Here is an 11,929-nt window from a genome sequence, read left to right on the forward strand (position 1 = left end):
CCATACCTATAAACATCAGCCTGCAATGTTAAAAAATCAAAATTCTTCTGATAATTTTTTGGGTCTGGGTCTGGGACATGACATGCGTCCGCAGAATGTCCTGTTGTCTGTCTGTGTCAATATTCATTAAGTTTGGACTTTGCATTCGGCAGAAACAGTCTAATACACAAACTTAAAATTGAACCCTTCTTAAAGGATATGCAAAACGTTGGGTTCAAATTTCCCACACAAGCATAAAGAGGCAGATCGACATACCCTATCATGGACCTGTACAAGGAAAATTATACAATCGAAATTGTAGAAATGATAATACATTATATTAAATATTTGTTAAGCAAAAAAAAAAAAAAAAAAAAAAAGAACGTCAGCAGCAGCATGCTTAATCAGGTTGTAATTAGGGCTGCAACTAACGATTATTTTCATAATCGATCAGTTGGCCAATTATTTTATTTTTTCGATTAATTGTATGGGGCGGGGCGAACTTTCAGTACCATTTTTTTTTCAATAAAATCCACAAACTGAGTGTTACAACTATAAACTTCGGACTAAAACTTTACACAACTGTTTGTCCAAAACAGAAAATAACTCAATACACACACACCCCAGAATATATATTATTAATGTGGGACTGTAGTTTCATTGGGTGCTTTTTGTGCATCCATAAAAAATATATATATATATATATATATATATATATATATATATATATATATATATATATATATATATATATATATATATATATATATTTTTTCCCCGTGCTGCGGGGGTTTCCTCCCCCAATCCAAAGACATGCATGGTAGGCTGATTGGCATGTCCAAAGTGTATGAATGGGTGTGTATGTGATTGTGCCCTGTGATGGACTGGCACCCTGTCCCGTGCCCGATGCCCCCTGCGATAGGCTCGAGGTTCCCATATACATGGATGGATCTTTCCGCGTTGCTGTTCCACTCTCCAGTTCAGTAGGTGGCGGTAAAACCAAGAAGAAGAAGAGGCGGAAGCGGGTGCGTGGGACAGCGAGAGGAGAACACGTGCTTGAGATAAAGAGAGAAAGGCTCGTGAATTATCAGAAATCACTGTTTCCTGTCTTTCCTTTTTTATTTGACTGAAGCTGAGCACTTTTGGTTAAAAAAAAAGAAAAAAAAAAGCGTGAGCACATATTTTATATACATACGGAAATAGTAATTAGGAGTTTCACATAAATATATATGAACATGATACATTTGAACACTGCTAGCCTAAACATGTGAGTCGGTTTAATTTAACACGAATGTCTTATTTTAAAAAAAATTAAAAAAGGAATACAAATTATTATTATTATTATTATTATTAATATTATTTATTATTTTTTTAATAGGCCTATTAACATGGAACACTGCTTGCTGAGATAAACTCTAGAAAACTCCATGTCGAGTTACTCTAGGTTAAGGAAGCCATGCATTATTAATAAAAAAAAAAAAGTATTAATTAATTAATTAATGTAACCGTCCCATCTGATGATTCTATGTAGGCCAAGTAAGTGGTGGTCCTTAAAGAATTTACTATTGGAAGGCATTACCGATACAAACCATGCAAAGAATTACAGCATCATACTGGCTAGGCACCCTCTTCAGAGCACCCTCTTTCATCTCTCTCTCTCTCTCTCTCTCTCTCTCTCTCTCTCTCTCTCTCTCTCGGACATGACATTAATGTGTACATATGAACACATCTTAAGGTTAAAGCCATTTATGGATAAATCAGAGTAAATTCTTTTATAATGTATAGTAATTATTTTCAGATTCCTGCCATGGAGAACACCACCACATTGTCCTGCAGAAACATTTCTGATGGTGATGGTTACACTTACAAAGTGCCGTCTTATATACCATCTGCTCTACTGCAGGACGAGGACTGTGAGCAAGAGTGGATAAATAAGGTGAGGCCTAAAAGCTTCTTCACATTCAGCAGCAAAGTGCTTAGTAGGGATGGACAATATAATATTGGTATCGTGATAATTCTTGATCAATTGTTATATGGTTTTTAAATATTACATTTCCAAACTCTGTACAATCTGGAAACAGATTTGATCAAATCTTCTGCAGTTTTTTAATCTTTTCAACTGCAATGATGGAATTTCTAGGGAAATTCTATTTACTTTTGTAGACGTTAAATAAAAGCATTATTGAGCTGTTTTGAAAGCCAACATTACTATATTGCTGGCAGTGTGTTAAAGCTATACAGATCCCTCCGAAAGTATTGGAACGGCAAGGCCAATTCTATTGTTTTTGCTATACACTGAACACATTTGTTTAGTTTAGTTTAGTTTATTGATTTTATAAAGCACATTCAAAACAACAGTTCTTAAAACATAAAGAATGCAAATAATTATTTCATATTAATGATCTCAAACCCAAGATTTCTTCAGTGTATAGCAAAAACAATAGAATTGGCCTTGCTGTTGCCATTTCGGAGGGGGCTGTATATTGTGATGCATATTGTGTATCACAGAAATTTCTTGAAATATCGTGATGTTATATTTTTTGCCGTATCGCCCACCCCTACACCTTAGCAATGTCTCTCCCCTGTTTTAATATTTATTTATTTTTTTACATGAATTTGAAAGCAAGGTAATAAATGTTTCTTTTAAAGATGACTCGATGAAAGAGACTTCATACTTATTGGGCTAATACACTTTGATTGTATACAGTGTTTATATGTGTTTATAACTATTTGAAGGCCCAGTAAAGATGATATGCATGCCATATTTACTTATTCATACTGAGAACACTGAAATGAAGCTCAACTCTCAGTTAATGAATGAATGAATGCTGTGATTAGCATGCAGGTTATGGATAATTTGGTGAAAAAGGAGGTATATTTCTACAATTCTGCTAAGTCTACTGAAGACTCTCACACTGATCCACAGAGACTTAATAAAACCTATATTCTATCCAAGAGTGACATGAAATGTTGTCTTTTAAAGTCATCCTCTTTAATCATGGGAAGTGGATTAGATACTGTTATGTGCTGGAAACCATCTAATTGGGTTGTATGGTTATCTCTGTTTTTTAGGCAGGGGAGTTTTTGTCAGATGGACATCGTCATGCAAATAAAACTGAGCACCCACTGGTTCGTAATGAAACCATAAAAAACATCAAAGTCTCTGAATGCATCGAGCTTCACCATTCTGTGACCTGTCATGGATCGAGTCAAAAGGTTTATATTTTTATCTCTGTATGCATTAAAATTCTTTTTCCTTTGATGATTTAATCATAACTATCGTTATCTTTTGCAGTTTATACACACTTACCAAGGTATGTATTATCTCTCTCTCCGTCTATGTGTGTTGTCAGTCTGTTAGTATCTCTGTGTTGCTCAGTTTAATGTCTAAATCTCCATGTTCTCTAAAGGAGTCAAATAAAGTTACACATCAGCCATATATTTCTAATAACATTTAATCTTGTAGAAAATTAAGTCAGACATTGGCATAAACTCCAATATGTCCTGAAGATGTGGGAAACCTTAAAGTTACAGCTTTACCTCAGACCGTTACAAAGTGCTGACACTGGAGACTCCATAAATGTTAAAGGGGTCATATGATGTTTTTTTGTAATGTTTTCTTTTTCCTTTAGTGTGTAATGTATCTGTTTGTGCATGTATAAGATCTGCAAAGTTACAAAGCTCATAGTCTCCCTCAAAGGGATTTATTTGATCCAACAGAGACCACTGCTCCAGACCTGCTTAAAACGCCTATTAAAACGATATTACCTCCGCAAACATCTACGTCACTATTTGAAATATCAGCAAAATGCTGCCCTAACTTTTACGTTTTTAATCAGTGTCGTTTTTAAAACTGTATTTTTGTTACTTCAGAACAAAGTTGTTACAGTGAAGAAGACAAATTAAACCGTTCTAACATCGTATCTGAAAGGTGAAACATTCTGCTCAAGTTGTGCTTGCAAATTCGGTTCCGATTGATCTGCTCGATCATCTGCGTTTTCTGAATCTGACTCGAACTGATCCGGTAAAACCTCTGGCATTATTAACTGTATTTATAATGACTTCAGATGCCTTGGAAGCTGAAGCTTGCGATTATAGTATGTGGTGTTTACATGTCCAACACATGCTTGAGGTTTTTGGCTAATCACAACGCAGTGGGTCAGCTGGCCAATAAGAGCACTCTAGGCTTTTCAGAAAGGCGGAGCTTTGGAGAAACCCTAACTCAGTCGGAGTGTTTCAGGAATACTGGGAATAGATGTATTGCAGTAATGTACAGTATGTTTGGGGGGGGGGTGTTTTGAACATTAAAGCATGTTAATCTATTCTATTACACCCAATAAACAAAATGATTAACTTTTTAAAAAATCATTTGACATCTTTAAATAAACTTCACCACATCGTTACACGTTTTTAATCTGTTTGTGAAGCATCCGCTTTACAAATCCTTGTTAATGAGCTGTTCCTATAGAAACGATAAAGTATTAGAACGAGTACATTAACATAGACCTGTGGTTTTACGCTCTTGCTAGCTACCTCCGTATGGTGCTAAACTAGTGCAGGTTTATAGAGAGAGAAAGCTCTTAAACTCCATCTATGTTCAGCAGATTTTCATAAAATTAGTTTTGTAACAGACGTGGCACATTTCTGCATCTCACAGGTCATCAATTTAGTTTTTTTTAACAGGACTTTTTTTGTTCATATTATATATATATTAAAGTATTTTCCGTAACCGTATAAAGACTTGGCATTTTGTGAGCATCTGTACACAGCATTTTGACATGCTCACCGATACGAGCTCACGGAAGTATAAATCGAAGCTTTGACGATATCAGAAAACAGCTGGCCAATCATATTCTCACACTGATGCATGTGCAGGTTAATGTGTCGTTGCTCCTTTAATTATGGAGACACGTGCAAGTGTAGCAGTTGGAGCAACCAGTAAACGTTTTTGTGTGTTATTGGCACCAAAGGCCACACATTAACCGTCTGTTTTCTCCTTCCTTCCTCAAGTGATCAATGACACCACCCTGAGTTTTGAGCAGCAATGTGAGTACTTTCTGTAAAGTTTGTTTTTGGTAATTGAGATGAAATATGAACTATGAAATATGAAAATGATTGACTGAAGATTTTATTTAATTTGTTTTCTTTTGTTTTTAAAAGCCAATAGCACCACCACCAACACCACCATCATCTCTGTCATCGTTCCCCTTATTCTGATTGTAGTCCTGATTGTAGGCCTGCACTACATAAAAAGGTAAATATGCATCACCCTTACATAGGCAGATAAATGAGGGAAGTTTAAATATTTTAACCTGCTGTTGGATGACAGTATCATTAGACGTTGCACTGTGATGTAGGACAAAATCATTCTTTGTGAAGGAGGGGGTTTTAATGTTAAAATGCCTTTCCTACACGTTCATTGCTGTACGACGCTTGGCTGAAAATGATTTTACTGCACACGTGTTTGCTCTGAATAGATCCAGTTCAATCCAAGTTATTGATGTACTGTAGACTCTCGTCAGTACTCACTGTAAACACAGATTGATTCAGTTGAGTGAAGCAGACACACATGGACCACGGTCTGCCATTTAGTGATGCCTGTCCTAAATAGTTGGAGCTAAATGGAATTTTTTTTGTTGTTGTTGTTGCTTGTCATGGACAGGTATAACAAGAACAAGAGAAACCGTGTCAAAAGTAGTCATATCAATGAAGAAGCTCAACCAGGCCAAGCCATGGAATGTATGTATTCTCTAATAGTTTTATATCAACATGCTATATATAATATAAATGTGTGTGTATGTATGTATATGTGTGTGTGTGTGTGTGTGTGTAATTATATATATTATATATAAAAATAAATAAAATTAGTATCTCACAAAAGTGAGTACACCCCTCACATTTTTGTAAATATTTGATTACATCTATTCATGTGACAACACTGAAGAAATGACACTTTGCTACAATGTAAAGTAGTGAGTGTACAGCTTGTGAAACAGTGTAAATTTGCTGTCCCCTCAAAATAACTCAACACACAGCCATTAATGTGTAAACCGCTGGCAACAAAAGTGAGTACACCCCTAAGTGAAAATGTCCAAATTGGGCCCAAAGTGTCAATATTTTGTGTAGCCACCATTATTTTCCAGCACTTCCTTAACCCTCTTGGGCATGGAGTTCCTCTTCCGCTCCGTGATGTTGTCATGGAGGAGTGGAAGAGGACTCCAGTAGCAACCTGTGAAGCTTTTCTTTTTTTTTTTTTTACACTAGGGAGGGAGGCAAGAAGGGAGTGTGTAAGGGAGACAAAGAAGAGAAATTAAAAATGGCAAATTCTTAATCTCAGTTTAAAATGCACTTTATTAAATAATTTGACTAATTTGTAATGGCTAAGAGCCGTTGATGAAAACAGAATGTAAGATTTAATGTTGCAATGTTCCAACAACAAAGTTTGTACTTATACTGATACTTGTTATTGTCAGAGGTGGTTGGAATATCAAAAATAGTGACTCAAGTTAAAGTACCATTGCTTAGAAAAAATACGCCAATCTGTCCAAGTATGTTCTTGGTTAAGAGTATGACTGTATCTAGGTAAAAAATTAAGGTTGCTGTTACACAGGAATTGAATTGGATTGAATGTAAATAAATGTAGACGCATCCAATTTTAAACTCCTTTATTGAGATGCGTTTGATCAAACAAGTGTAACTCAGAGTGAAACTTCTGCGTGCAGTGACATGCCTATAGCATGTAGCGTTATCACAGAGCAGGGTGTTGCATCCAAACTTTCGTCAAGTAGTTTAACGCTGGTTAACTTAACATAATTATATCTTCAGTTTTGCTGAGCTTTATCACCACCTTCATCGCCAGCACCATTTGGTGAATATTTGATTTAAATGAAATTTTCACTGAGGATTTTTTTAATAATTGAGTATTAGTGCCAGCCCTATAAAGAGTTAAACAATTAGAACAAGTGTATAGAATTTAGATTTTCTATTATTAATATAATTGTCTTTCTCTACTGTGTTTTGTTCATCAGTGGTGAGCACCCAGAGCACTCCATGAGCATATGAAGATTAAGCTTCTCCCTCCAGTCTGATTCTGTCTTTTCTATAATCGCACTTATATATCTGCTTTTGCACTTTCACTACTCTTTTTTTTTTGTTGCATTTTTTAAATATTAAATAGATAAACAGAGACCTTGGAATTATAGGATTCTTACAAGTTACAAATGTTTTAATCATGTCAAAGCAGACAGAACAATTTTTATACTTCACACATTTTATTATACTTTGTAGCAGTATTTGTGTAAAATATATTGTATATGTATATTACTAGACATACAAAATAACATCTTTTATAACATCAACTGATTTTTGCCAATGAAAGGGAACATAAAACATTATGCTTTCAACTCGAGGTTGCATATTGTACTAACTCCAACCAGCAAAAGCCAAAGAATTCCTCCTAACTTGAAACTGGGGTGGTCTCTTCAACTGCCAGTTCCTTTCCTGTTTACAGTGATTGATCTTTTACTGTAGATCAATCACGATAAAGAAATATCTGCTTGTTAAATCTAGATCACTGTCTGTACTATTTGTGGAGAAAACTATACATCACTCATCACAGCTAGCTGGCTAACTTGGTGCAAACTTTGTCGAACGTTCCGAGGTGGAAAATGACGCCATTCCAGCCTGTAAATTATCATAAAGTCGAATGCGTAGTATAATTCCAAGGTCTTGAAATGTAGACGAGCCAGTATTAAAAAACACTTTTAGTTTCGTATTCATGTTAAATGGTAAAATACTTCTGCACATTCCTTTTTTATTTATTTATTTTTTAAAGTGATTTTCAATATACTGTACCAAAATAGACCCCAAAATTCTCATGATTCAAGCTGACTCGTAAGAAGAGTGAAAAGTAAACCGGTATTTTATAAAAAGATGTATTGCTGCATCATTAACACTGGCTATAGGTTATACAGAAGAGACTGCTATAACTGAGCTATTAGTCAAGTTTAATTCAGTATTTGAAAAAAAATCAGTCTGCCCCTTCATTTTATTAAAAACACTTTATAGTACTGTGAATTAAAATGTTGCACAAAACAATGAAGACCAAATAACTTTTATTAAATCTTAAAGCAATATAAAATACAGTATTAATAATCAAAGATTGTTAAATTTGTTTTCTTATTGTATGTTATTTATCACTTCATGCTGCCATTTAAAGAATGTATTTGTTTTAAACAGCTAACCACTCTGAATGTAGCATTAAAGCAGGGGTGTCAAACATGCCACCTGTAGGACTTGACCAGCCCTAGAGAGTTATTTGTAATCCAACCCAGCAAATGAATTTAGGAACCGTAATATTTTATTGGACATGTATTTCTTTTTAATGAATTGCAGCGTGCACACAATGTACTTTTCCACTAAATTGGTCAATAACTTTTTCTGGCCCATCAGACTAAGTATAATCCATTATGTAAGATGCCCCTGATTTAAAGCATTAATTTGTACACATGCAATACTTTTTTTTTTCTTAAAATTTTTAAAATATTTCTTTATCTTATTTTCTTTAACACTGTCACTTGATTCGGAATCTAAATGTCTATCAAGCTTCTCTGTGACTGTACAATAAAATATCTGGCCTTGCCGAGTGCCTTTCTTTTATATATGTAGCCTGAACTGGAGAACTCTATATCTTGCGTGAATGTTGCTGTAGAATGAGACAATCTGAATAAACATTTCTCTTTTAATACCACAGCACTGTTTGATTCTGAATTGTGATTGGCCACAATGTGTTGACTGATTTTTCTTTAAGAGCAGCTCTGGCAGTAGTGCAGCTGCAAATTGGTTCATGTTGTCTAGTTTGGTCTCTTCTGGACAAATTACAATATGATGCCATATTGTTACACCCTTAAACACTGTATATGACTTAACGCACCTTGTGCTGCTTTTGCTGTCTGTTTCAGAAAGTCCCTATAAAGCACATGTCAGAATAATTAACATGGTCAGTACTACTGAGTGTCCAATACAGAAAACAATGGGAATTTAATGGCTACTGGTACAGTGCTGCTAGAAAGTTTGTGAACCCTTTACAGGTTTCTGTATTTCTGCATAACTTTTACCAGAAATGTGATCAGATCTGGAGGACACCTCATTTCCTCCAAACATGGTTTTAGTCTATTGGCATATAGAGACACTAATAATCAGAGTTAAGCAGCGTAATTGGGTGACAATTATCCAAGTGCAAAATGTCTTAGGTTTTGGAAGTAATTACTCCCTCTTTCATAGATTCTGTAAATTCTCCATTTATAGCACATTCATTACAAATTCATACAAATTTTGAAATTTTATCTGATACAATAGTGATAAGGGTGTCTGCCAAATGCTGTTGTTACATCAGGAGACGTATTGTGTGGGTGTGAGCGCACGCTCTCTCTCTCTCTCTCCCTGTTTCACTCTCACAGGTTGCTCCGCCCAAATTTACATTTACATTTTACATTTATTCACTTAGCAGACGCTTTTATCCAAAGCGACTTACAAATGAGAAAGATACAAGCAAAGCGATATCAAGCAGAGAACAATACAATAAGTGCTACCATACGAGATCTATTAATTGAATTCCAGAAGAAGCAAAATGCACAGAGTAGAGGTATAAGTGCAATTTTTATTATTTTTGATTTATTTATTTATTTTTATTATGAGTTGGTTAGGTGTTCACGGAAGAGGTGGGTCTTTAGCTGTTTTTTGAAGATGGTGAGAGATTCTGCGGTCCAGCTTGACATTGGAAGTGCATTCCACCACTGAGGAACAGTTAGCGTGAAGGTTCTTGAAAGGGACCTTGCGCCACTCTGAGTGGGAACTACTAAACTACTAAAAGACTGCGAGAGGGAACGTAGGCCTTCAGGAGAGAGTTGAGGTAGGAGGGTGCTGTTCCTGACAAGGTCTTGTAGGTGAGCATCAAGGATTTGAACTTGATGCGGGCAGCTACAGGAAGCCAGTGGAGGGAGATGAAGAGGGGTGTGACATGGGTTCTCTTGGGCTGGTTGAAGACGAGGCGCGCTGCAGCATTCTGAATCATCTGAGGGGGTTTGATGGAGCTGGCTGGGAGGCCTGAAAGCAGTGAGTTGCAGTAGTCCAGTTTAGAGATAACAAGAGCCTGGACTAGAATCTGTGTAGCCTGTTCGATGATGTAGGGTCAGATTTTCTTGATGTTGTACAGGATGAACCTACAGGACCTTGCAGTTGCTGAGATATGGTCTGTAAGGGTCAAGCCGTCATCAAGAATCACCCCAAAGTTCCTGGCCGTCCTGGTTGGCATGAGTGTGAGTGAGCCGAGCTGTACAGTGAGGTTGTGGTTGATTGAGGGACAGGCTGGGATGACGAGAAGCTCAGATTTTGCCAGGTTAAGCTTAAGATGGTGTTCCTTCATCCAGACCGAGATGTCCAACAGGCAAGCAGAGATGCATGCAGAGATGGATGGATCGTCAGGCTGGAAGGACAAATGGAGCTGGGTGTCATCAGCATAGCAATGATATGAGAAGCCATGAGACTCAATCACCGGCCCTAGAGATGTAGTGTAGATAGAAAAGAGGAGTGGACCCAGAACTGACCCTGTGGAACGTCAGTTGTGAGTTGCAAATTCGACGTGCTGCACCGGGATTGGAGAAGAGAAGATTGGGCGTTGATTAAAAAGGCGGAAGAACGATGTGTCGGCGGGAATGAGGAATCCGGATGTCTGGGGTATCTGTGATTGTGTGCATACTTTTGAATAGCAAATATTTGTGAGATCGCTTGCTTGTTGTGTTGTGAGTGAGTGGTAGAATCTGTGTTGTCCCATTCCCCCATTTTGTTTTGTGTTGTGGCTGAGTGTACGCCTCCATTGTAAATATCTTCTATTTGTAAATAGTACTTTTCTACTAATCACGAAAGCAGTAGGGACTGGGTGCCATTTATTTTGGGTGTATCTTTTGTTCGCTGTGTTTACCTTAGTTAGGGAGTCAGGTAAGGCTCTGTATTTTCTTTTGAACTACCCTTTTTTTGTTAGGTAATTTAAAGTGATATGGGACAAGTTAGTTACAGTTCTGTTTGTTATTTTGGCCTTGCCCAGCCCTGAAAACATTGGCTTTCTTAGAGATTGATTGTTTTGGATTATCCTTCTTTCTTTCTTGTAATCATTAAATTTGTAGATATCAAAGATTTGAAAGACGTGTCTACTTTATTTTTATTTTTGTTTATACTTTCTTTTGTGTTACACCTCGACCCTAGACCAGGGGTCGTAACACTGCAGACAAAATTCTGTGCAATAATTCAATTTCAAATTATTCGAACATTTTATATGAATAATTATTAGTGTCAAGTTTACAGGTACTGTGTGCAATAATTATTTTATATATATATATATATATATATATATATATATATATATATATATATAAGTTGGTTTTTTTGCACATCTGAGCTTGGAGAAACTCAATTTGGTTCTGCTGTGCACTCCTTGTTGTATGGTCTGAATGACAAAGTTCACTTTGGTGGATCTGTAGGTTCCTCCACCTTGTGTATGCCTCCAATTCGTCCAGCTTCTCCCCCAGAGTTGTTTATTTTCACTCTTTACGGATGTGACTTGATCATCACACTAGAGTCAGTACCGGCACGGTGGGCCTTCTCAGAAACCACGTCCATGACCAGTGATGCTGAAAGAGCAACTTTATCCTCCTCTATAGGAGTCTTTGCATGATCATGCACACGTTTCACTGCTAAAGCGATTTCCATTTGTTGCGAAACGTGGAGGAAAGAGTTTTATGACGAGACTGAATTGTTATAACCGATAGACAGCACTAGCCGGCTAATTTCCGAGAAAGTAGCTACCACCATCATCCACCCAAATAATCCAATAATATGGATTCTTGATTTTGTCAAATTAGTAACGATTAAATACTATCTATACCCGCATGAGGAC

The sequence above is a fragment of the Ictalurus furcatus genome, chromosome 12 (assembly GCF_023375685.1).
Source record: "Ictalurus furcatus strain D&B chromosome 12, Billie_1.0, whole genome shotgun sequence".
In the NCBI taxonomy this organism is placed as follows: domain Eukaryota; kingdom Metazoa; phylum Chordata; class Actinopteri; order Siluriformes; family Ictaluridae; genus Ictalurus; species Ictalurus furcatus.